Source organism: Hyperolius riggenbachi, chromosome 10 (genome assembly GCF_040937935.1).
Source record: "Hyperolius riggenbachi isolate aHypRig1 chromosome 10, aHypRig1.pri, whole genome shotgun sequence".
Classification (NCBI taxonomy): Eukaryota; Metazoa; Chordata; class Amphibia; order Anura; family Hyperoliidae; genus Hyperolius; species Hyperolius riggenbachi.
This window is the reverse complement of record NC_090655.1, coordinates 220611992-220639475: the sequence shown is the minus strand read 5'-3', so window position 1 is coordinate 220639475 and position 27484 is coordinate 220611992. Positions and strand designations below refer to the sequence as shown.

Sequence of the window (27484 nt, the reverse complement as noted above, 5' to 3'; positions counted from 1 at the left end):
ATCCTAGTTTCTTATGTTTTTCGGCCCGCCCTTCTGCACTTCCTTTTTTGTTGTGTTTGAATTTCGTTTCTTCTTGGGATTCTGATAATAAGATATGGGAACGGCGGGGACCACAGCCTGTGTCTGTCCACGCTGGTCCCCCCCCCCCCGTTTTTTGGGGTGCCAGCAAAGACCGACCGTACCAATCCCTCCTTCCCATCTGGAGTATCTGACAACGAGCCTGAGCTGTCTGCTGAGCTAAAGCTGACTTTTTTGATATTTCTAGGTCTGCGTAAAATGGATCTAGGGGATCTATGCATAGTTTGTACTTTGACTTGGCCATTTTATATGCATTTTTGTATTTGTTGCTTTAAAAGGCTAACCACACCTATGGAGGGTGGGTGCCTGAGTATTTAAACCTGTGAAGTGTTTGTACATGTTAGCTATGATTAAGGGGCCTTCCTGAGCTCCGATACGCGTTAGCTTTTTGTGTGTCTACTGATGTGCTAATAAAGGAAGAAAACGTTTTTACATCCACCCATGGTGTAGCGGGATATCCTTTCCTTTTGCTTGTATGCTCCTGAGACCAGAGATCCCTGCTCCTCTGGGTACTGCAGCGGTGGTAGTAGCTTTTCCTATTTTCTGCCATATACATTATTACATTGTATCTCAAACATAATAGGCACAAACACAGTCAGCAAGTAGTTGTTTAACATTCTAGTACATAGTAGTCCGCATATGTTATAGACTAAGAAGAAGAGAATTGACAATAGTATCAATCTATTGAGTTGGAGCCCTGAATACTTGACAAGATTCAACTAAACACTGTATATTATAAGTTCCTTTAAATTATAAATCGTGCCTTGATTATTTACCTACAAGTTCCACTCACCCACTAGAGCCTATCAGACTCATACCTACATCGGATAAGTAGCAAATTCAATCTACAATATTGGTGTTATACACATGGTACACTGGAGGATATTATAAATATCAAAGATCTATCACAGAAGGATGCATGCAGATAAGTTTATCGCCATAAGCAATATAAGGGGTGAAGGGTTCTACACCCCACGCTGTAACCCATTAAACATCTACAATTACGTTTTTACAGTACTTGTCACACCATCCCGACCATACGTTATCGAATTTTTTGAGGCAGTTTCTACTTTTATATGTTAATTTGCAAAGTGGTAGAATTTTAGCAACTGCATTGAACCATTCCGTTTTAGACGGTATGTCAGGTTGGTTCCAGTGTGTCAGAATTACTTTTCTTGCTATGTGACACCGTGTAAAAATCATTGTTTGCTTGTGTTTACTGTGACTACCTTTTTCAAATATTCCTAGTATTGACATTTTAGGCTCGAGCTTAAATGGTGCATCTAGCACACTCCCAATATTCTTTTCTATTTGATCCCAGTATCTTGCCAGTGCAGGGCAGGTCCAAAACATATGGCGGAAGGTTCCCTCCGTTGTCCCACATCTAGTACAAAGTTTAGAGTTGGAGCTATTAATTCTGTGTAGTCTGCTGGGGGTAAAGTATACCCTATGGAGATATTTCAGATGGATCAACCTGTCCCTGGATGAGATCAAAACTGCCAAACCTTTACCCATCGCTCCCTCCCATTCCTCATCTTCTATTTCCCCCAAATCATCCACCCACTGTCTCCGTATTTTGTCCGTAATATGACCCAGCTGGAGGAGAAGTTCCGCATAAATAGCTAAAAGCTAATAGCTTAGCTAACCGTTCAGTGATAAGTACAGATTCCAATGGATTAGACTCTAATTGAAATCTCTCCTTCCCAAACTGAGCAGCAAAAGCATGTGTAAGTTGCAAATATCTGAAACGTATTACATATCATCTCATTTGTTGACATAGTATCCACCAATTACTTTGATATTCCCATTTAATAATGGTATGTAATACCTCACATATGTCCACGTTATATATGGGTGGCCAGAGAGTGTTCTTACAGTCCTGTGGGTTGTAATACACCATGATATGGTGGTAATTTGGATAATAAAAGGAGTGTTATAGCAAAAAATTCCAGTGTCCTCCAGAGTCCCTATTTGTGAAACATGAGAAACCGACATACTATGCAAATGTCTATAATTCTTTCCAATAGCTAGTAGAGGCATCATATTAAAAGGAAACTGAATACATAACCGTTAACAGAAAGCACTGTATCCAAAACTCTGACACATTTAGGACTCATACTCATGCGATGAAGGTTATTAATCATATGCATTGACGTATATATAGATATATTAAGGTCTTACGTTTAATATACACAGCGATTAGAAAGTCTACAAAGAGCTGAACTTATTGTATATTTACTGTGAGAGGGCTGTCTAGCCACACTGACCATGTAAGGAGGAATTTCCCTGTACATCCTCTGTTTTTGTAAGTAATTTGTTCCATTGACAGGTTGGCGTTAATGAGGTTCTTCCATCTCTCTATAGAGGGGGTTCTTGGATTCATACAGTTTAGTACTATGTTTTTGTTGGCAAAGTAGCATGTTTTCCTGATTAGAGCTCTATGATATTTAGACCATGCTTCCTCATCTAATATTCCCAGTAGGGCAATCTGGGGGGATGGGTTTATGGGGGTCTCTATAACTTGAGAGATCAGAAAAAAGACGTCATCCCAGTATTGTTTGAGCTGTGGACAATCCCAAATCATATGAATATAGTCTGTTGAGAGTAGTTTACATCTGGGACATTTCTCAGGTTGTCGCCCTCCCATTTTATTCATACGCTTAGGGGTGAGATAAGCCTGGTGAATAAGAAATATTTGAATGAGTTTATCGTTTGCTGCTACTGATACCTTGGAGGGCAAATCCCAGACCTCTTCCCAATCTTCGTTAGTAAGTCCTGGAATCACCTCTCGCCACCTGTCATATGCAACATCCTCCCCCTATCGAGCATTCACCACATATAAGTATAATGCTGATATAAGACCAGAGGGCCCTTGGGTTTTAAGTATCCCGATTAGGGGAAAGTCAGATATCTTAATGTCCATCTTATGGAATTGGGTATCTAAAGCGTGTCTTAACTAGATATTTATAGAAGCTCTTTCTAGGAATGTTGAACTGCAGCTGCAGCTGCTCAAATGTTTTAAAAACGTCATTTTCATACACCTGATAAATAAATTGCACCCCATATTCACACCACCATTTAGCATCCTGGAATCCCAATAGTTCTGGGAATGTCGGGTTCTTCCACATAGGGGATTCTGGGATAATGTTATTGTATCCAGATATCTTTTTAATCTGGGACCATATCCTATGACAGAGTTTGAGAACCGGAAGTTTCCCAAAGGAACCAGGGGATCGCAATCTCCAAAAACCCAAGGCTGGACAGTCTCCCAGGGATTTATGAATGTGTTGTTCAGATTTGGGCAATGTATCAGGGTCAAACCAACTTTTAAGATATCTTAATTGTCCTGCTATATAGTATAGTTGCATATCAGGAAGTGCGAGTCCGCCACTATCTTTAGGTTTTTGGCAGGGGCGTAACTAGGCCCCACCGGGCCCCCCTGCAGATTTTCTGAGCGGGCCCCCCCCCCGGGGCCCGCTCGCGGCCGTTTTGTGGGTGCTGGAGGGGTGGCAGCATGAGGGGAAAGCCTTGCCCACAGTCGGCGGGGAGAGGGGTAGTTCCCCCCTCTCCCTCACCTCGGGGCTCTCCCCTCTGCGCTCCCCTCCAGCTCGTAAGTGTCTGTGAAGCTGTGGTGGGCAGCGAGCGGCGGGCAGATACATACCTGCTTCCGTGCGTTCCATCGGAGACTTCTCCCTCTAGCGGCTGACGTCACTTCCGGAGTGTGGCGAGAAGCGTGCGGAATACAGTGCAGTGAATGGGACAGACCTCCCAAGCAGCTGCAGAGAAAACACCGCACGGAGGGATTCCGCCTGCTTCTCCTGTTTCCGCATGTCTCCCGACAGCCTAACGCCTGCCTACAGCGGAATATCTCCGCATGCCTGTCACAAGTAGCAAAATTTTTATGAATTACCACCCTGAAGGCGGAAATACCGACAGCGGTGTTTCCCCGGTCGACGTTACCTTCCCGACAGCACTTTTATGAATCGAGGCCTATCTCTTGAAGCTCATCAAGAGAATGGCAAGAGTGTGCAAAGCAGTAATCAAAGCAAAAGGTGGCTACTTTGAAGAACCTAGAATATGACATATTTCCAGTTGTTTCACACTTTTTGGTGATGTACTATACTTCCACATGTGTTAATTCATAGTTTGGATGCCTTCAGTGTGAATCTACAATGTTCATAGTCATGAAAATAAAGAAAATTCTTTAAATGAGAAGGTGTGTCCAAACTTTTGGTCTGTAAAGTACATGGGGACTTAGTAGGACATGAAATTAACGTCCAAGATCCTTAAAGTATACCAGAGCCCAAAGTAATCTGTAAAAAAAAACATAATCTGCTTGTGGGAGGGGGTCAGTGTCCACTTACCACTCCCTCTGTTACAATTTGCGTGCCTCCGGTTTCCACCTTTCTGTCCCAGTTGTGGTTCCCAACCAGCCTGTCCAGTATTGAAATACTGCACCGTGCATGCGCAGTGTTTCCTTTCTCCTCCTGTGACCGCGCTCCTCCGCCTTCCCTAGATGCACCCGCTCGCGCCAGTCTTGCAGGTGTCCTAGCTTGCGTGCTCCACGGCCCAGCAGTTCCTGTTGTGGAGATGCGCTCCCTGGAGTTGCGCTGTGCCTGTGATGCAGCGATTGAAAAGAAAAACCCTCCAGTTTCATTTGGCTCCCAGCCAGCCAGTGTGTCTCCACCAGCCAGAGCGTTCATAGGGGAGAAGGAAGGTACAACTGGACGGGCTGGTCGGGAGCCACAACGGGGTAGAAAGGTGGAGAACAGAGGCACGCAGATTGCAACAGAGGGAGCGGTAAGTGGACACTGACCCCCTCCCACTAGCACATTATGTTTTTTTACAGATTACGTTGGGCTCTGGTATCCTTTAAAGCAGAGTTCCCCAACCCTGTCCTCAAGGCCCACCAACAGTGCATGTTTTGCAGAAAACCACCAACATGCACAGGTGAGGTAATTAGTGCCTCAGTAGAGCTGATTAACTACCTGTGTGGACTTCCACAAAACATGCACTGTTGGTAGGCCTTGAGGACGGGGTTGGGGAACACTGCTTTAAAGGGAACCTGAACTGAGATAAATGTAACGCTTGTGGAATTATCTCCGTGGTCAGCGCACAAGATGTGCGCCGACACTGCGGAAATCCTCCACAAACGCCTGAATAACAGAACCCAGCTGTGGTGCAATGCACCTGTAGAGGGGAATTCCCACCGGCAGATGGAGCTGTGGAGTGCAGAGGAATAAAGCCTCTGTACTGCCACAGATGCCAGTTAGGAATTGTACGAGGGGAAGCAATACAGGGCAAGATAGCCCCTAGTGAAAGAGAGTGTAAGCACAGAGACAGAATGAGCTTGATTCACAAAGCGGTGCAAACACTTTGCACGCCTGTGAAAACCCCTTTATCACGCCTAAACTCAGTTTAGGCATGATAAGAAGAAACTCGCGCGAATTCCCCGTGCGCAAAGTTTTGCGCGCGCAACCGCGCACGCACGCGCGCAGCGCCTCCCGCTTCGCGCGAAGCTCCCATTAAGCCCTATGGGACTTTGCGCGCGTACGCGCGGAAACTTCACACGAGTTAGAGCACAAAGCGGTGATAACTTTGCTGGTGCAAAGGTTATCACGCCTAAAGTCTTTTAGGCGTGATAACTGAGTTATCACCGCTTTGTGAATCGAGCCCAATGTATGTATGTACACCAACTTACTCGCCACCTGGCGACGGTGAACACACAACAGTGAAGGCCAAGTGGGAAAGCAATCGCAAGAAATGACGATTGCTAACAGCGACACAAGACTGAATGAGCACAGAGACAGAATGTATGTATGTCCACCCATCTAGTCGCCCCCTGGCAAAGGTGAACACACAACAGAGAAAACCAAGTGGGAAAGCAATCGCAAGAATGGCGATTGCTAACAGCGACACAAGACTTGAGTAAAGACAGAGCATAGACGTAGTAAGAAAGACACAGAAAACAATAATGATCAGAACGCCAAAGAAAATAACAAACGCACTATCTAAACGCGGTCGCCGCACGAGAAGTGCAACAGCGACAAAACACGTTAATGGCGCGGTCTCCGCATGAGAAGCGCAACAGAGAAAAAACACGCCAACCCTAACTAACAATTGAACACAGAAAACATAAACAAACATATGACAAACGCTTGCTAATCGGTTGCCTTACCTCAGGCAACAGCAAGCGTTTGCTCCGGACAAACAGACAACAGGAACAAGTAAGATAGGATCCACTGCTCTTCTGCAAGAGCGAGTGCGATCCGTACACAGGAACAGGACTGAGAGAATCCACTGCTCTTCCGCAAGAGCGAGTGCGATCCGCACAACAAGACAGACAGAAGGAGTAACCAGCAGCAACCGCAGCCGAGATTAAACTCCAAGACAGAATACAGAGAGATCCACCACCTCTAACGCTAGGATGAATGCGATCAACATTTCTTCTAAAAAGGCCCTCCAGTTCTGACAAGATTTTGATTCACGTGTGGGATATTACAGTTTAACAGTGTGCTGACCCGGAAGCTGTTACAGGGTCAATGCCATTTTTAAAAGGGAGGATGGAGAATTTCATCACAGTGGACAGACAGGATGTGGGAGAGAAGAAAAAGATTGAGTAGACTACGTGGGAGGTAAGTATGACCTGTGTATGTTTATTTTGACATTTAATTTTCAGTTCAGGTTTTCTTTAAGTTTAAGTGGTTAGTCTGCCAATTGAAATGTTGCTGGCTATCACTCAGGGCAATTCTATCCAAGGGCTTATTGATGGGGCTTGGCATATGCTGATGATCTGTTTCTGAGCTTAACTGATCCCGTTACCTCCTATACTAAAGGTATTTAGCCTTATACAAACATTTGATGATGAGGCCTTCTGTAACCACTTCAGCCTTCAGTGTTGTTTCACCTTATGCATCTGAGTAACTTTCATCTTCCAGCCATTGGCCAATAATTTATTACTACTTATCACAACGAAATGATCTATATCTTGTTTTTTCTGCCACCATTTAGGCTTTCTTTGGATGGTACATTTTGTGAAGAATTATTTTATTATAAATCCATTTTAACAGGAATATTACGAAAAAATTGAAAAAATTAGTTATTTCTTAGTTGACAGCCATTATAGTTTTAAAATATTACATGCTACCATAATTAAAACCTACGTATTTTATTTGCCCATTTGTTTTGGTTATTACATCATTTAAATTATGTCCCTATCACAATGTGTGGCGCCGATATTTTATTTGGAAATAATGGTGCATTTTTCAGTTTTGCGTCCATCACTTATTACAAGCCCATAATTTAAAAAATAACAGGATAATACATTTTTGACATACATATTTAAAAAGTTCAGTCTTTAAGGTAACTATTTATGTTTTTTTTCATTGAATATTTTTTTTTATTATTATTATTATTTTTTTTTGTGTGTAACTATTAGGAAATGTAGGAGGTAAGGGGTTAATTTTAAAAGTAAAAAAAGTCATTTACTGGAAATTTCTATTTCCAGATGAAATTTTACTATTTCTCCACAAGATGTCCTCGCAGCTTACTTCCATATGCGTAGTATTACTATGCAGTACAGAAGTAATGCGTGGATGTGAAAGTTGGGGCTTTGTGAAAGCCATCTCATAGACGGCGTTGGTCTTTCATACGGGGACTTAGATCAATGACTGGGAACTGTGTTCTCTAAGAGAAACTGTGACTACAAGATATAGGGGTGGAAATTACACAATATAACCTGGACAGTACAACAATTCTGCAAGTGGACAATACGCAAGATACTGTTCTATGAGCTTGAGCATGCTAATTAAGGTGGTACCACGCGCTTTTTTTGCGCACATGCGCTTTTTTCCTGCCTTTTACTATGTGTAGTACTAGTAGTCCAGCTATTGGTGATTTGTTTAGCCCTCTGTGAAATCAAGGTTATATGCAGCTTAGATATGTCTTGGGTCATTTCCTTGGTCCTAGGATAATATCAGTGGCCCTGTACGTTTTTTATGATTGGCAGCTAATCGGTGTCTATAGTTGATCATATTGGTTGTTACATATTATTGTACTTTTTACCTCTGTGAGTGTTTATATTTTTCTTTTACCTGGTTGCAGCAATCACGCAGACTGCAGTCCGGGATACCTCACGTACTTTACTAGAGGGATATAGGTACACCAAAGTGATGAACTTATGGCTGGTTTTTATTACATTGGGGAGAATGGTGGGGCCTTGGCCGATGAGAGCAATCGCCGATTTTCTATAAAATTGTTATTTCTAAATTTTACTCAAAGATTCTTTCTACTTTGATGAAATACCTTGCAGTTTTATGCAGGTTTCTTTCAATTGTCAGTGTGTTTTCTGGTGGGTCTTGTTTACCAGTGCTTGCACCTGACTATGATAAAGCTGCATCTATGGTGAATAACTGTTATTAATCTATTGTATTCTCATGTATCTATTCCCCTGGTGCTGTAGTGAAGACTACAGGGGTGTAGATACACAATACAGTGGCACTGTACCAGTTAAAGAGTACCTCCAGTGTAAACTACATGTGCCAATGTATGTAGTATGGGGTGCTAATACTTTCGTGTATGGATGGGCTTCCCTCTGTTGCACCGCTCTGCTCTCTGTTTGTGGCACAGACTGGAGGCAGTCTAATGGAAACCAAAAGAGCATGGCATGCTCTGTCCACTCCACAGCCGCAGTCTGGAGCCCTCTGGCCATTAATACTTCAGAAGTGGTACAACTGGGCAGTAGCACTGAGATACGGAGTGATAGTGGACAGAACATACCACACTCTCTCAACTTCCATTCAACTGCCTAAGGTCAGAACCATGCACAGCCCAAAGGACAGAAGCCCATCTAAATGCGGGCCTTAAAGTATGAGGACCCTCAATATGCACATTGGCAAAAAATGGGTTAACATAAAAACTGTTTGGATAGCGAGGGGTGGGACATTATTGAACTTTGCACCAAACAGCCCCCTTTTTACCAATGTGTTTACTGTGGGGTCCTTATACTTTAACCACTTCACCCCATAGGGGTTTTTAGGGATGGGACGAATCCACAATTTCTTCGAATCCGAATCCGGATCCGAATCTAAAAAGGTTCTCGAATATCTCGAACCTTTCGAATCCCGAATCTAACGAATCCTGCACATACGAATTGTGCGATCCGTGATATAGTTGCCCGCAGTATAGGTAGCGAGGTAAAGGTGCCTTCAGTATAGCTAGCTAGGTATGGGTGCCTTCAATATTGGTAGCTTTCAGTATAGGTAGCAAGGTATAGGGGCCTGCAGTATAGGTAGAAAGGTATATGGGCCTTCAGTATAGGTAGCAGGGTATATGGGCCTTCAGTATAGGTAGCAGGGTATATGGGCCTTCAGTATAGGTAGCAGGGTATATGGGCCTTCAGTATAGGTAACAGGGTATATAGAGGCCTTACGTATAGGTAGGTATGTAGGTAGGTATAGGGGCCTTTAGGTAGGTAAAGGGACCTTCAGTATAGGTAGCAGGGTATAGGGCCTTAAGTATAGGTAGGTATGTAGGTAGGTATAGGGGCCTTTAGGTAGGTAGGTAGGTACATATAGGGGGCCTTTAGGTAGGTATAGTGGCCTGTAGGTAGGTAGGTAGGTATAGTGGCCGGTAGGTATAGTGTCCTGTAGGTAGGTAGGTAGTTAAAGGGACCTTCAGTATATGTAGCAGGGTATAGGGCCTTAAGTATAGGTAGGTATGTAGGTAGGTAGGTATAGGGGCCTTTAGGTAGGTAGGTATAGGGGCCTTTAGGTAGGTAGGCACGTATAGGGGGCCTTTAAGTAGGTAGGTAGGTATAGAGGCCTGTAGGTAGGTATAGGGGCCTTTAGGTAGGTAGGTAGGTACGTATAGGGGCCTTTAGGTAGGTAGGTAGGTATAGGGGCCTTTAGGTAGGTAGGTAGGTACGTATAGGGGGCCTTTAGGTAGGTATAGTGGCCTGTAGGTAGGTAGGTAGGTATAGTGGCCAGTAGGTAGGTAGGTATAGTGTCCTGTAGGTAGGTAGGTAGTTAAAGGGACCTTCAGTATAGATAGCAGGGTATAGGGCCTTAAGTATAGGTAGGTATGTAGGTAGGTAGGTATAGGGGCCTTTAGGTAGGTAGGTATAGGGCCCTTTAGGTAGGTAGGCACGTATAGGGGGCCTTTAGGTAGGTAGGTAGGTAGGTATAGAGGCCTGTAGGTAGGTATAGGGGCCTTTAGGTAGGTAGGTAGGTACATATAGGGGGCCTGTAGGTAGGTAGGTATAGTGGCCGGTAGGTAGGTAGGTAGTATAGGGGGCCTTTAGGTAGGTATAGGGGCCTGTAGGTAGGTAGGTATAGTGGCAGGTAGGTAGGTGTCGCTCCCCCCGTGCTTCCTCCGCTCACCCCCATGGCCTCCTCCGTCCCCCGTGCCTCCTCGCTCACCCCTGCATAAGTATCAACTCACATGTCCAGTGGAGCGCAGAGCGGCAGACCTCGTCGTTACTTCTCGGTTCCCTCTAGTGGCCGGACCGGCTTTTACTGATGACGTCATTGTAAAAGCCGTCACTAGAGGGAACCAGGAAGTCAGCGAGAGGTCTGCCGCTCTGCGCTCCACTGGACAGGTGAGTTGATACAAGGTATGCGGGCGGGCGGAGGAGGCGCGGGGCGGGTGGAGGAGGCGCGGGTCAGAGAAGGACGAGTGCGAGCGGCGGATGCGCGGCGATGCAGCGTTGGGATTCGGCGGATTCGTAAAGTGGAAAATGGCGTCGGGATTCTAATCCACGAATCTCGAATATTTCCCAATATTCGAGGGATTCGTGGATTCGCCGGATTCGTCGTCCCATCTCTAATTTTTACCCTAACGAACAATAGCGATTTTCACCTTTCAGTGCTCATCCCTTTCATTTGCCAATAGCTTAATCCCTACTTATCACAATGAAATGATTTATATCTTGTTTTTTTCACCACCAATTAGGCTTTTTGGGGTTGATATTTGTTTTCAGTAATTACTTTATTTTCTATGCATTTTAAAGAAAAAATAAGGAATACATGAAAAAATACACTTTTCTCCAATTTCATCCCCTATAGTTTTAATATAAACACTGCTACTGTACATAAAACCCACACATTTTATCTGCTTATTTGTCCTGGTTATCACAAGATTTTTATGTCTTTAGTACAAAGTAGGGTGACAATATATTATTTGGAAATAAAGGTATATTTTTTCTACGTTGTTTTTTTTTTACTGATCTCACGTGCACGGGAACGCACGTGCATGTGCAGACATGCATGCGCACAGCAGCTGTGCTGTTTAACTTATAAAAACGTCCTGGAGCCATTAAGAGGCTCCAGCAGGACGTTTCAATATGCCTGCTTGTCCTAAAGTGGTTAAGGTGTTTGGATGCGCTCCCCTCCCTGGCACCACTCTGTTTCTGTTCAGGGCTCTGGCTTTGACTAGAGGCAGTTGAGTTGAAGTCAAGATAGCTTATCCTCTCCGGGCTCCCTTAATGTCAGTACTCCCACAGTCGTGTGCACAACAGCCGCAGCCTAGAGCATTCTGTGCTGCTTCTGAACTAAGCATGGCCAAAACGCTCCCAGCTGTGGCAGCTGTGCACAGCCGGGCCAGATGACTGACATACGGGGAGAGTGGAGAGGACAGAGCATGTTCCACTCTGTTGGATTCCATTTGACTATCTGCAGTCAGAGCCATAAATGGGAAGCAGAGTGGTGCAACACAGGAAGACCATCCAAATGTCAAGCTTAAAGGACAACTATCAAAGTTAAATTACTAGCAAATATCAATACAAAGGCTTTTTTCATCTTTTCATTTTCTTATGTCAAGAAAATATGACATTTATAGAGAACATTTTTTTCACTGTGGGCATTACTATGGAGGACTGTGTCCAGCACATCCAGCTTACAGAAACAGTCCTCACTGGCAGTAATCCTGTGACTGAAATGTCGTCAGAACCACAGAAAGCAGAGATATAGCATAAAATAGTGTGTAAGTAACTCATCAGCTAATCCCGTGTCTCTCTCTGCTTCACACAGTTCTAAAGTAAACAGAGATTACAGCCAGGAAGAGCTCATTCTGAATGGGGGTTGTAAGCATCCAAGTTCAGGGATAAAGTAAGACTCTTCTCTTATGATCCTTTCTCTGTAGCTGAAAAATCTCTCAGCTGTTCTCATATGATCTGTGAGAAAGCAGTGTGTGTGTGTGTGGGCAGGGCAGAAACAAACAGTAAATCATTCCTCGGTGAATAGTAACAGGGAAGTGGCACCTATCTACATGATACATCTCTGCCTTCGATGTCAACTTTTATAGCAGAGAGTTGATACACAAGGCTTTCCCTTCACACAGGCTGTGATAAGAGACCTCTGAAAAGCTTTCTATTGTTACTGCCTAAAAGCTCAATAGGTATGGGGGGGTTTACAGAATGACAGTTTCTTTGATATTTCCTCCTTAAAGTATTAGCAAACCACAGTACACACACTGGCAAAGAAAGGGTCAACTGTGATACAGGGTGGCGCATTTAAAACTGGCCCTGGCTGCTTACCATTAGAGATGTCCCGAACGGTTTGCCGGCGAACTTCGGGTGTTTTACTCACTAGTCTGCCTACACTAATTAGTTAAGGGACAGCTGCTGACAGACTCTGCTAGGGAGAGTTTAGTTAGGCTCTTGTAGGCTTGTTCCTAGCTAATTGTTGTTCTTTATATTACTTCCTCCCTCCCGGAGGGAGGAGGGTCTCATCTTCCAGGGAATTGTAGAATTTCAAAAGCCAGCTTATATACCTTGGCCAGGAATTGAACCCAGGTCTGAGTGCGTGGTAGATAGCTCTCTTAACAGCTATACCACCACCAACACTACATGCTGAAGGCAGCCTAGCATGTACCATTATGATATATCCTAGAGAAAAATGAGCTTGCTTAAAGATTTGTAGGCTTTCAAAAGCCAGCTTACATACCTTGGCTGGGAATTGTACCCAGTACTTGGCCGGGAATTGAACCCAGGTCTGAGCGCATAGTAGATAGCTCTCTTAACTGCTATACCACCACCAACACTACACTGAAACCAGCCTAGCATGTACCATTATGATTTATCATAGAGAAAAATGAGCTTGCTTAAAGATTTGTAGGCTTTCAAAAGCCAGCTTACATACCTTGGCCGGGAATTGAATCCAGGTCTGAATGCATGGTAGATAACTCTCTTAACCACTATACCACCACCAACACTACATTTTTGAAACCAGCCTAGCATGTACCATTATGATATATCCTAGAGAAAAATGAGCTTGCTTAAAGGGAAGGTTCAGGGAGGGGATTAAAAAAATAAAAATAAATTTCCACTTACCTGGGGCTTCCTCCAGCCCGTGGCAGGCAGGAGGTGCCCTCGCCGCCGCTCCTCAGGCTCCCGGTGGTCTCCGGTGCCCGACCTGGCCAGGCCGGCTGCAAAGGTCGGGCTCTTCTGCGCTCCATTTCCTGGCACTTCTGCGTCCCACGCCGGCGCGCTGACGTCATCGGACGTCCTCCGGGCTGTACTGCGCAGGCGCAGTAGTTCTGCGCATGCGCAGTACAGCCCGGCGGACGTCTGATGACGTCAGCGCGCCGGCGTGGGACGCAGAAGTGCCAGGAAATGGAGCGCAGAAGAGCCCGACCTGGCAGCCGGCCTGGCCAGGTCGGGTTGGGCACCGGAGACCACCGGGAGCCTGCGGAGCGGCGGCGAGGGCACCTCCTGCCTGCCACGGGCTGGAGGAAGCCCCAGGTAAGTGGAAATTTATTTTTATTTTTTTAATCCCCTCCCTGAACCTTCCCTTTAAAGATTTGTAGGCTTTCAAAAGCCAGCTTACATACCTTGGCCGGGAATTGAACCCAGGTCTGAGTGCATGGTAGATAGCTCTCTTAACCGCTATACCCCCACCAACACTACATTCTGAAACCAGCCTAGCATGTACCATTATGATATATCCTAGAGAAAAATGAGCTTGCTTAACCACTTGAGGACCACAGTCTTTTCGCCCCTTAAGGACCAGAGCCTTTTTTTCCATTCAGACCACTGCAGCTTTCACGGTTTATTGCTCGGTCATACAACCTACCACCTACATTAATTTTACCTCCTTTTCTTGTCACTAATACAGCTTTCTTTTGGTGCTATTTGATTGCTGCTGCGAGTTTTAGTTTTTATTATATTCATCAAAAAATTTCAAATAAAGTAAAATTTCCTATACATTTGAGTGCGAAAGTTATTCTGCTACATGTCTTTGATAAAAAACAAAACCATTTAGTGTATATTTATTGGATTGGGTAAAATTTATAGCGTTTACAAACTATGGTGCCAAAAGTGAATTTTCCCATTTTCAAGCATCTCTGACTTTTCTGCGCACCTGTCAGGTTTCATGAGGTGCTAAAATTCCAGGATAGTATAAATACCCCCCAAATGACCCCATTTTTGAAAGAAGACATCCCAAAGTATTCAGTTAGAGGCATGGTGAGTTCATAGAAGATTTTATTTTTTGTCACAAGTTAGCGGAAAATGACACTTTGTGACAAAAAAAAAAAAAGTTTCCATTTCTAACTTGCGACAAAAAAAAATGAAATCTGCCACAGACTCACTATGCTCCTCTCTGAATACCTTGAAGTGTCTACTTTCCAAAATGGGGTCATTTGTGGGGTGTGTTCACTGTCCTGGCATTTTGGGGGTGCCTAATTGTAAGCACCCCTGTAAAGCCTAAAGATGCTCATTGGACTTTGGGCCCCTTAGCGCAGTTAGGCTGCAAAAAAGTGCCACACATGTGGTATTGCCGTACTCAGGAGAAGTAGTATAATGTGTTTTGGGGTGTATTTTTACACATACCCATGCTGGGTGGGAGAAATATCTCCGTAAATGACAATTTTTTTATTTCTTTTACACACAATTGTCTATTTACAGAGAAATTTCTCCCACCCAGCATGGGTATGTATAAAAATACACCCCAAAACACATTATACTACTACTTCTGAGTATGGCGATACCACATGTGTGACACTTTTTTGCAACCTTGGTGCGCTAAGGGGCCTAACGTCCTATTCACAGGTCATTTTGAGGCATTTGGATTCTAGACTACTCCTCACGGTTTAGGGCCCCTAAAATGCCAGGGCAGTATAGGAACCCCACAAGTGACCCCATTTTAGAAAGAAGACACCCCAAGGTATTCTGTTAGGAGTATGGTGAGTTCATAGAAGATTTTTTTTTTGTCACAAGTTAGCGGAAAATGACACTTTGTGAAAAAAAAACAATACATATCAATTTCCGCTAACTTGTGACAAAAAATAAAATCTTCTATGAACTCATCATACACCTAACAGAATACCTTGGGGTGTCTTCTTTCTAAAATGGGGTCACTTGTGGGGTTCCTATACTGCCCTGGCATTTTAGGGGCCCTAAACCGTGAGGAGTAGTCTTGAACCCAAATGTCTCAAAATGACCTGGGAAATCCTAAAGGTACTCATTGGACTTTGGGCCCCTTAGCACAGTTAGGCTGCAAAAAAAGTGTCACACATGTGGTATCGCCGTACTCAGGAGAAGTAGTATAATGTGTTTTGTGGTGTATTTTTACATATAACTAGAGGTGTAGCAAACGGTTTGCCGGCGAACGGTTCCAGGCGAACATTGGTGGTTCGCGTTCGCCTGCGCCAGGCGAACTTTTCCGGAAGTTCGATTCGCCCCATAATGCACTATGAGGGTCAACTTTGACCCTCTGCATCATAGTCAGCAGGCACATTGTAGCCATTCAGGCTACAGTAAGCCCTGGAGCCCCACCCCCCTTATATAAGGCAGGGTCCGGCGGCCATTACACTCACTCGTGTGCCTGCTAGTGAGAGGAAAGGGACATCTGCTGCAGACTTGTTCTTCTAGGGACAGATTAGTTAGGTTCTTGGCTGCTTAGTTTGCTCCTGGCTGATTGTTATTGCTTTATAGCACCCTAGCTTAAGCTTTTGTCAGAGCTCATCCTGTACTTTTTTTTTTTTTACTGTGTGTCAAACTGACACTTTTGTTGCATGCACAGCCTTGCTAATTGATAGTGTGTGTGCCACTGCCAGCAGCCCAGCACATTCAGTGACTGACTGCCTGTGTGTGTGACAGGGAGCTGCACATTGTACTACCCAGTACTGCATATACCCAGTACCTGTTGTGTTTACTTAACCCATCTCATCACTGCATATACCTAGCTTTGTGTTGAGTGAACCCAGCTCACTGCATACACCTACTACCTGTTGTGTTTACTTAACCCACCTCATCACTGCACACAACTACCTGTAGTGTTGAGTGAACCCAGCTCACTGCATATACCTACTACCTGTTGTGTTGAGTGAACCCAGCTCACTGCATACACCTACTACCTGTTGTGTTTACTTAACCCACCTCATCACTGCACCTAACTACCTGTAGTGTTGAGTGAACCCAGCTCACTGCATATACCTACTACCTGTTGTGTTGAGTGAACCCAGCTCACTGCATACACCTACTACCTGTTGTGTTTACTTAAACCACCTCATCACTGCACATAACTACCTGTAGTGTTGAGTGAACCCAGCTCACTGCATATACCTACTACCTGTTGTGTTGAGTGAACCCAGCTCACTGCATACACCTACTACCTGTTGTGTTTACTTAACCCACCTCATCACTGCACACAACTACCTGTAGTGTTGAGTGAACCCAGCTCACTGCATATACCTACTACCTGTTGTGTTGAGTGAACCCAGCTCACTGCATACACCTACTACCTGTTGTGCTTACTTAAACCACCTCATCACTGCACATAACTACCTGTAGTGTTGAGTGAACCCAGCTCACTGCATATACCTACTACCTGTTGTGTTGAGTGAACCCAGCTCACTGCATATACCTACTACCTGTTGTGTTGAGTGAACCCAGCTCACTGCATACACCTACTACCTGTTGTGTTTACTTAACCCACCTCATCACTGCACCTAACTACCTGTAGTGTTGAGTGAACCCAGCTCACTGCATATACCTACTACCTGTTGTGTTGAGTGAACCCAGCTCACGGCATACACCTACTACCTGTTGTGTTTACTTAAACCACCTCATCACTGCACATAACTACCTGTAGTGTTCAGTGAACCCAGCTCACTGCATATACCTACTACCTGTTGTGTTGAGTGAACCTAGCTCACTGCATACACCTACTACCTGTTGTGTTTACTTAAACCACCTCATCACTGCACATAACTACCTGTAGTGTTGAGTGAACCCAGCTCACTGCATATACCTACTACCTGTTGTGTTGAGTGAACCCAGCTCACTGCATACACCTACTACCTGTTGTGTTTACTTAAATCACTGCACACAACTACCTGTTGTGTTGAGTGAACCCAGCTCACTGCATATACCTACTACCTGTTGTGTTGAGTGAACCCAGCTCACTGCATACACCTACTACCTGTTGTGTTTACTTAAACCACCTCATCACTGCACATAACTACCTGTAGTGTTGAGTGAACCCAGCTCACTGCATATACCTACTACCTGTTGTGTTGAGTGAACCTAGCTCACTGCATATACCTACTACCTGTTGTGTTGAGTGAACCCAGCTCACTGCATACACCTACTACCTGTTGTGTTTACTTAACCCACCTCATCACTGCACATAACTACCTGTAGTGTTGAGTGAACCCAGCTCACTGCATATACCTACTACCTGTTGTGTTGAGTGAACCCAGCTCACTGCATACACCTACTACCTGTTGTGTTTACTTAAATCACTGCACACAACTACCTGTAGTGTTGAGTGAACCCAGCTCACTGCATATACCTACTACCTGTTGTGTTGAGTGAACCCAGCTCACTGCATATACCTACTACCTGTTGTGTTGAGTGAACCCAGCTCACTGCATACACCTACTACCTGTTGTGTTTACTTAAACCACCTCATCACTGCACATAACTACCTGTAGTGTTGAGTGAACCCAGCTCACTGCATATACCTACTACCTGTTGTGTTGAGTGAACCTAGCTCACTGCATATACCTACTACCTGTTGTGTTGAGTGAACCCATCTCACTGCATACACCTACTACCTGTTGTGTTTACTTAACCCACCTCATCACTGCACATAACTACCTGTAGTGTTGAGTGAACCCAGCTCACTGCATATACCTACTACCTGTTGTGTTGAGTGAACCCAGCTCACTGCATACACCTACTACCTGTTGTGTTTACTTAACCCACCTCATCACTGCACATAACTACCTGTAGTGTTGAGTGAACCCAGCTCACTGCATATACCTACTACCTGTTGTGTTGAGTGAACCCAGCTCACTGCATACACCTACTACCTGTTGTGTTTACTTAACCCACCTCATCACTGCACACAACTACCTGTAGTTGAGTGAACCCAGCTCACTGCATATACCTACTACCTGTTGTGTTGAGTGAACCCAGCTCACTGCATATACCTACTACCTGTTGTGTTGAGTGAACCCAGCTCACTGCATACACCTACTACCTGTTGTGTTTACTTAACCCACCTCATCACTGCACATAACTACCTGTAGTGTTGAGTGAACCCAGCTCACTGCATATACCTACTACCTGTTGTGTTGAGTGAACCCAGCTCACTGCATACACCTACTACCTGTTGTGTTTACTTAACCCACCTCATCACTGCACACAACTACCTGTAGTTGAGTGAACCCAGCTCACTGCATATACCTACTACCTGTTGTGTTGAGTGAACCCAGCTCACTGCATATACCTACTACCTGTTGTGTTGAGTGAACCCAGCTTACTGCATACACCTAGGGCAGCTACAGCATGGGTCTCAGCAGGCTCCCACTTCGAGCCGGAATCCAACCTTCATTCCCCGCGGTGACAATGGCAGACTTGCCCTCCATAACGGATTCCCGTTAAAGGATTTAAAGTTAATTCATTTCAAATACACAGCAGGGCCTCGAAAGTCCGCCTCCTGTATTGTTATTTTTGGTCACTACCTCGGGGCAGGCATGCATGCCTGCCTGCTGCCCTCCTTGGATGTGTAGTGGTAGCCGTTTCTCAGGCTCCACACCGGATTCCATCCCTCATTCCCTGGCCATTACCCGGGGTCACAAATGGCAAACTTGCCCGCCTCCATATGATTCTCGTGAAAGGAATGTGGTGTCATCTTTGCCCGCCATAACTGGTTCTCGTTCAAGGATTTAAAGTACATTCATTTCAAATACACAGCAGGGCCTCGAAAGTCCTCCTCCTGTATTGTTATTTTTGGTCACTACCTCAGGGCGGGCGGGCGCTCCTTGGATGTGTAGTGGTAGCTGTTGCTCAGGCTCCACACCGGATTCAAACCCCTCATTCCCCGGCCATTACCCGGGGTCACAATGGCAGACTTGCCCGCCTCCACAGGATTCTCATTGTAGCGGTACTGAACAAGTACACAGCAAGTAGAAAATGTAATTTAAAAACAAAACGTAAGCTTTTTAACAATGCCATGGAAAGTTGAGAAGGAAGTCACACATTACCTGACATCACTGAGTGAGGAAGAACAATCTCGCCATGTTGCGCAGTAGTCCAGCATGGCCGTCACTACACAAACAGCCGTTTGCGGTGCGTTACACAGTGAGTTTGGTGTGTCAGTGTGAAGCAGACCTCTAATTACACTCCCTGATTGATGTATACACATGCAAGATGTTTGAAAGCACGTTAGGCCTGCAATTTAGCATTCAATGTGATTTCTGCCCTTAAAACGCTGTTTTGCGTCACATCCAGATTTTTCCCCGGGACTTTTGGCATGTATCCCACTCCGCCATGCCCCCCTCCAGGTGTTAGACCCCTTGAAACATCTTTTCCATCACTTTTGTGGCCAGCATAATTTTTTCTATTTTTCAAAGTTCGCCTCCCCATTGAAGTCTATTGCGGTTCGCGAACTTGTCCGCGAACCGAACCTTCCGCGGAAGTTCGCGAATCCAGTTCGCGAACCAAAAATCGGAGGTTCGCGAACCGAAAATCGGAGGTTTGCGACATCTCTACATATAACCATGCTGGGTGGGAGAAATATCTCTGTAAATGACACATTTTTGATCTTTTTTACACACAATTGTCCATTTATAGAGAGATTTCTCCCACCCAGCATGGGTATGTGTAAAAATACACCCCAAAACACATTATACTACTTTTCCTGAGTACGGCGGTACCACATGTGTGACACTTTTTTGCAGCCTAGGTGCGCTAAGGGGCCCAACGTCCTATTCACAGGTCATTTTGAGGCATTTGTTTTCTAGACTACTCCTCACGGTTTAGGGCCCCTAAAATGCCAGGGCAGTATAGGAACCCCACAAGTGACCCCATTTTAGAAAGAAGACACCCCAAGGTATTCCGTTAGGGGTATGGTGAGTTCATAGAAGATTTTATTTTTTGTCACAAGTTAGTGAAAAATGACACTTTGTGAAAAAAACAATAAAAATCCAATTTCCGCTAACTTTTGACAAAAAATAAAATCTTCTATGAACTCGTCATACACCTAACAGAATACCTTGGGGTGTCTTTTTTCTAAAATGGGGTCACTTGTGGAGTTCCTATACTGCCCTGGCATTTTACGGGCCCAAAACCGTGAGTAGTCTGGAAACCAAATGTCTCAAAATGACTGTTCAGGGGTATAAGCATCTGCAAATTTTGATGACAGGTGGTCTATGAGGGGGCAAATTTTGTGGAACCGGTCATAAGCAGGGTGGCCTCTTAGATGACAGGTTGTATTGGGCCTGATCTGATGGATAGGAGTGCTAGTGGGGTGACAGGAGGTGATTGATGGGTGTCTCAGGGGGTGGTTAGAGGGGAAAATAGATGCAATCAATGCACTGGGGAGGTGATCGGAAGGGGGTCTGAGGGGGATCTGAGGGTTTGGCCGAGTGATCAGGAGCCCACACGGGGCAAATTAGGGCCTGATCTGATGGGTAGGTGTGCTAGGGGGTGACAGGAGGTGATTGATGGGTGTCTCAAGGTGTGATTAGAGGGGGAAATAGATGCAAGCAATGCACTGACGAGGTGATCAGGGCTGGGGTCTGAGGGTGTTCTGAGGGTGTGGGCGGGTGATTGGGTGCCCTAGGGGCAGATTAGGGTCTAATCTGATGGGTAACAGTGACAGGTGGTGATAGGGGGTGATTGATGGGTAATTAGTGGGTGTTTAGGGTAGAGAACAGATGTAAACACTGCACTTGGGAGGTGATCTGATGTCGGATCTGCGGGCGATCTATTGGTGTGGGTGGGTGATCAGATTGCCCGCAAGGGGCAGGTTAGGGGCTGATTAATGGGTGACAGTGACAGGGGGTGATTGATGGGTGGCAGTGACAGGGGGTGATTGATGGGTGATTGATAGGTGATTGACAGGTGATCAGTGGATTATTACAGGGAAGAACAGATGTAACTAATGCACTGGCGAATTGATAAGGGGGGGGGGGGGGTCTGAGGGCAATCTGAGCGTGTGGGCGGGTGATTGGGTGCCCGCAATGGGCAGATTAGGGTCTAATCTGATGGGTAACAGTGACAGTTGGTGATAGGGGGTGATTGATGGGTGATTGATGGGTAATTAGTGGGTGTTTAGGGTAGAGAACAGATGTAAACACTGCACTTGGGAGGTGATCTGATGTCGGATCTGCGGGCGATCTATTGGTGTGGGTGGGTGATCAGATTGCCCGCAAGGGGCAGGTTAGGGGCTGATTGATGGGTGGCAGTGACAGGGGGTGATTGACGGGTGATTGACAGGTGATTGACAGGTGATTGACAGGTGATCAGGGGGGATAGAGGCATACAGTACACTGGGGGGGGGGGGTCTGGGGAGAATCTGAGGGGTGGGGGGTGATCAGGAGGGAGCAGGGGGCAGTTTAGGGTTAAAAAAAAAATAGCGTTGACAGATAATGACAGGGGGTGATTGATGGGTGATTAGGGGGGTGATTGGGTGCAAACAGTGGTCTGGGGGTCTGAGGGGTGCTGTGGGCGATCAGGGGGCATGGGGGGGAGAAATCAGTGTGCTTGGGTGCAGACTAGGGTGGCTGCAGCCTGCCCTGGTGGTCCCTCGGACACTGGGACCACCAGAGCAGAAGGCAGCCAGTATAATAGGCTTTGTATACATTACAAAGCCTATTATACTGTTTACATGCGGCGATCCGGGTGCTTGTAACCCGCCGGCGCTTCCGAACGGCCGGCGGGTTACAGCGCGAGGGGGGGCGGAGCCAGTCACCGGCGGCTGATCGCGTCACGAATGACGCGATCGCCGCATAACCACGCCCGCAGCCGCCCCCGCCGATGGGCGTATTGCGGTCGTTTGGGCCTGGACTTTGCCGCCTGAAGTGGTTAAGGATGTGTAGTATGTCAAAAGCCAACTCACATTGGCCAGGAATAGAACCCAGGCGTACCGCTCTGTAGGCTGCTATCCTAACCATTATACCACTAACACTACATGCTGAAACTTGTTGGAGCAGACTTACTTCCTTCCTCCAAAAGACACACATACATCCCCATAGAATCATTCAACAGCAACTGCGTGCACAGTCTTTGTGGTGCACAGTCTTTGTGGTACACAGTCTCTGTGGCACAATTGGTTAGGGTGTTTGGCTGTTAACTAAAAGGTTGGTGGTTCAACCCCACCCAGGCATGGCCTTGCCTTTTGTGTTCAACAGTTGTGCGAAGAAAACCCCAGATAGCCATGTAGATTCATCTCTCTCTCTCTCTCTCTCTCTCTCTAGTAGGGATGGTCACCGCTTTCCGCGGAATTGTATTTTCTGCAATTTTGGGCGGAAATTGGTCATTCCATTCCATTTGGTCGGAACGGAATTGCTTTTTCAATCCGTCAGAATTCCGAAATTGCCTGTGAAATTCTGCTGGTATCCGTTGATGCCATTGAAGTTAATTTTCAGCCTAAAACCATCAAGTCCTAGAGAGAGAGAGCAAGCTCATTTTTCTCTTGGGTATATCACAATGGTACATGCTAGGCTGGCTTCAGCATGCAGTGTTGGTGGTGGTATAGTGGTTAAGAGAGCTATCTACCATGCACTCAGACCTGGGTTCAATTCCCGGCCAAGGTATGTAAGCTGGCTTTTGAAAGCCTACAAATCTTTAAGCAAGCTCATTTTTCTCTAGGATATATCAGAATGGTACATGCTAGGCTGCCTTCAGCATGTAGTGTTGGTGGTGGTATAGCGGTTACGAGAGCGATCTACCAAGCACTCAGACCTGGGTTCAATTCCTGGCCAAGGTATATAAGCTGGCTTTTGAAATTCTACAATTCCCTGGAAGATGAGACCCTCCTCCCTCCGGGAGGAAGGAGAGAGGGAGGAGGGATACACTGCCTGATGTTGTAAAGCAGTGTGGGCCAGGTATTAGATCCCTTGAAACATGTTTTCTATCATTTTTCCAGCCGGTAGAAATTTTTCTAAATTTTTAAGTTCGCCTCCCCATTGAAGTCTATTGCGGTTCGCAAAAGTTCGGGCGAACCAAACCTTTCACGAAAGTTCGCGAACTAAAAATCGGAGGTTCGCGACATCTCTACTTACCATCAGCATGTGAGGCAGATGCCGGCCAGCCAGTCCCTGTGCCTGCACTCTCTACCTCCCTGCTCTGGGCCTGCTCTCGGAGTTATTTGGCTTTATCCTTTGAACTCTGTTCATCTCTCCTCCTGTCATTATAATTTTCTGGGGAAGGAGGGGGGCTACTGGAAATTCCTCTGAATTCTGTTCTCAGAGTCGGACTAAATGGACAGCCAGAAGGGAGCAGAGCAGGAGGGGGAAATGCATCATGCACTATGTATACAGCCCTTACTCCAGCATTCTGGAGCTAAGTGTCACTCTTTCTGCTTGTAGGATCCACTCTTCGTATTGACATTGACCCTGCACAGATGCAGCAATCACTCTATAAGATGCAGAGATTTTCCCCTCACTTTTGGAGGAGAAAAAGTGTACCTTATAGAGCGAAAAAAACAGTACATCTGCTTGTAGCATAATAAAAGTAACAAAGAAACAAAAATATTATCAATCGTTTTGTTGTATGTGATTTTGTTGTATGTGATTTTGTTGTTTTCTGTTACAGCTTTTGTTACACGTTCCAAAAGGACCTCCAAGAAAACAGAACACCTCCCAGATTCCATCCATGGTGACCAGGGACCAGAAGAGCAGAACGTGACAGATGACAGATTAGTGACGTCAGATGAACAGGATGACAGCAGCAATGAGTCAGAGTACAACCTCTGTAATGATGAGCTGGACTCCCACTCTGACACAGAGGAGCAAGAGCAAAAGACAACATCCAATGGAAAGCTGGATTTATCCTGTGATGAGTGTGGGAAACACTTCATAAGTAAATCCCAACTAACTATCCACCAAAGGCTTCATACGAGAGAGCAGCCTTTTGAATGTTCAGAGTGTGGGAAACGTTTCACTCAAAAAACAGCTCTTCAGAGACATCAGAGTACCCACACTGGGGTGAAGCCACATCATTGTGATGAGTGTGGGAAGGGCTTTCATTGTAAAGCAGAGCTTATAACCCACCAGAGATATCATACAGGAGAAAGGCCTTTCCAGTGTACTGATTGTGGGAAAAGTTATGCTACAGATAGCACACTCCATACTCATAAACTGTCCTACGTGGAAGTCAAACCATTTTCATGTTCTAAATGCACAAAAAGCTTCACCACCAGAGGCCAACTACAAGCCCACCACCTTGTCCATTCCGGAGAGAAGCTGCATGAGTGCCCTGAGTGTGGGAAATGTTTCTGTACAAAGTCACATCTCACCAGCCACCTGGCAACCCATAGCAAAGAGAAACACTATAACTGTTCTGAATGTGGAGAAGGTTTCCGCCTTAAAAGTCACCTTTGTCAACATGAAAAATATCATATGGAAGCAAAACTATGTGAGTGCCGTGACTTTGGGGAAACCTTTACCTGGAAGTCTAATCTTCATAGACATGAGAGAAGTCACACAGGAGAGAAACTATTTGAGTGCCGTGAATGTGGGAAGGGGTTTTCCACTAAGGATAATCTTCATGTACATGAGAGAAGTCACACAGGAGAGAAACCATTTGAGTGCCGTGAATGTGGGAAGGGGTTTTCCACTAAGGCTAATCTTCATGTACATGAGAGAAGTCACACAGGAGAGAAACCGTTTGAGTGCCGTGAATGTGGGAAGGGGTTTTCCAGTAAGTCTCATCTTCATAAACACGAGAGAAGTCACACAGGAGAGAAACCGTTTGAGTGCCGTGAATGTGGGAAGGGGTTTTCCGCTAAGTCTCATCTTCATATACATGAGAGAAGTCACACAGGAGAGAAACCGTTTGAGTGTCGTGAATGTGGGAAGGGCTTTTCCTATAAGTCTAATCTTCGTGTACATGAGAGAATTCACACAGGAGAGAAACGGTTTGAGTGCCGCGAATGTGAGAAGAGGTTTTCTACTAAGTTTGAGCTTCATGTACATGAGAGTCTTCACACAGGAGAGAAACCATTTGAGTGCTGTGAATGTGGGAAGGGGTTTTCCATTAAGGCTAGACTTCATAGACATGAGAGAAGTCACAAAGGAGAGAAACCATTTCAATGCCGTGAATGTGGGAATGGGTTTTCCATTAAGTCTGAGCTTCAGGCTCATGAAAGAAGACACACAGGAGAGAAACCATTTGAGTGCCGTGAATGTGGGAAGGGGTTTTCCACTAAGTCTGGTCTTCGTGGACATGAGAGAAGTCACACAGGAGAAAAGCCGTTTGAGTGCCGTGAATGTGGGAAAAAGTTTACCTGGAAGTCTGTGTTTCTTAAAGCATGAGAGAAGTCACACATGAGTAAAACCGTTTGAGTGCCGTGAATGTGGTAAGGGGTTTTCCACTAAGTCTAATTATTCAGTTTCAGCTGCTGTGGCTATGTAATTACTGATCCCCAGACTGTCCCAAGTCCCAGTGGAATGGAGATCTCTTATGTAGAAGAGTTCAATCTGCCTCCAGGAAGACTCCACCAACCAACACCTCCACCACATGTAGATGTAGATCTAGTCCTAATGTACATGAAAGGAGTCACATGGGAAAGAAAACGTTTCCTTGCACAGAATGTGGGAAATGTCAGCAAAAGATACATTGACAACACATATGTTTATTCACACAGGTGACATGCAGTATGCCTGCTCAGAGTGTGGGAAGCAGTTTCATGGTAAGAGAGCCATATGTCATCACTGTTCTATTGTGCATACATTAACTCAAGCATCCAGTATTTCCAGGCACACAAATAATGCTCATATATCAGCCCATACAGTGGAGGTCCTTTGAAGAAACCCAGATTTAGTCTTGGCTCACATAAAATGTTCTGAATGCCACAAAGGGTTTGATTCAAAAAACGGTGCTAACCTACTTAGCACGCCTAAAGTAGTTTAGGCGTGATAACCTTTGCAGTAGTAGGTTAGCACCGTTTTCAGGAATAAAACTCGCGCGCAAAGTCCGGTGCACGCGGAAAGTTGCATTGGGTTTAATGGGCGCATTAAACTTTATGCGCGCAAAACTTTATGCGCACTAAACTTTGCATGCGCAAAACTTTGCGCGCGGGAATTTCGCACGAGTTTGTTTTTATCATGCCTAAACTGAGTTTAGGCGTGATAAAGGGCTTTTCACCAGCATGCTAACTGTTTGCACCGCTTTGTGAATCAATCAGAATCAGAATCAGAATCAATTTATTCGCCAAGTACGACAGGCATCACACCCGGAATTTTTTGTGGTACACACGGCATGGAAGGTCTGTTATACAGATAAAGAAGGCATTTAGGCAGACAGAGTATAGAGTAAAATGCAGGAGTTAACAATAGTCTAGGAAGCAGAGAAAATACAACATAGCGAGCGTAATTAAGGAGGTTACAACATAGTTTGGCAGCTGTGCGAGACTAGCGTGTTTAGCAAGGGTGGTGATTTGAGTTTAGCAGGCGGACGGCTTGGGGAAAGAAAGTGTTTAAGTGTCTGGTGGTCTTGGTCGGGATAGATCTGTATCGGCGACCCAATGGCAGGCGGTCAAAGTAGCGACTGCCGGGGTGGGAGGGGTCATTCCGTATTTTGTTTGTTCTTGACCAAAGTCTGGAGGTGTGTAGGAGGTCCAGAGGTCGTAGGGGTGACCCAATTATTCTTTCCGCTGCATTGATTACTCTCTGAAGCTTGAGTCTGTCACTCACGGTAGCGCCTGCGTACCAGACGATAATGGAGGAGGAAAGAATGGACTCAATGGTGGCAGTGTAGAAAGCTGTCATCAATTCCCGCGGCATCCCAAATTTCCTCAGCTGCCTCAGGAGGTACAACCTTTGCTGGGCCTTCTTCTGGACTTTGGAGGTGTTCTCGGCGCGTACATCAAAAAAGGGCGTCGGGAAAAAAGGGCGCGTGGTGTAAACGATAAACAGTATTATCGTTTATAGAAATATTGTGTAGAATTTCGTT

General features: G+C 45.4%; 1 pseudogene; it reads left to right on the top strand.

Moving 5' to 3' along the window:
• The window catches only part of LOC137536831 (zinc finger protein 850-like), a 73983-nt pseudogene extending 48138 nt beyond the window's left edge, over window positions 1–25845 (top strand).
• The last annotated feature ends 1639 nt before the right edge of the window (window positions 25846–27484 follow it).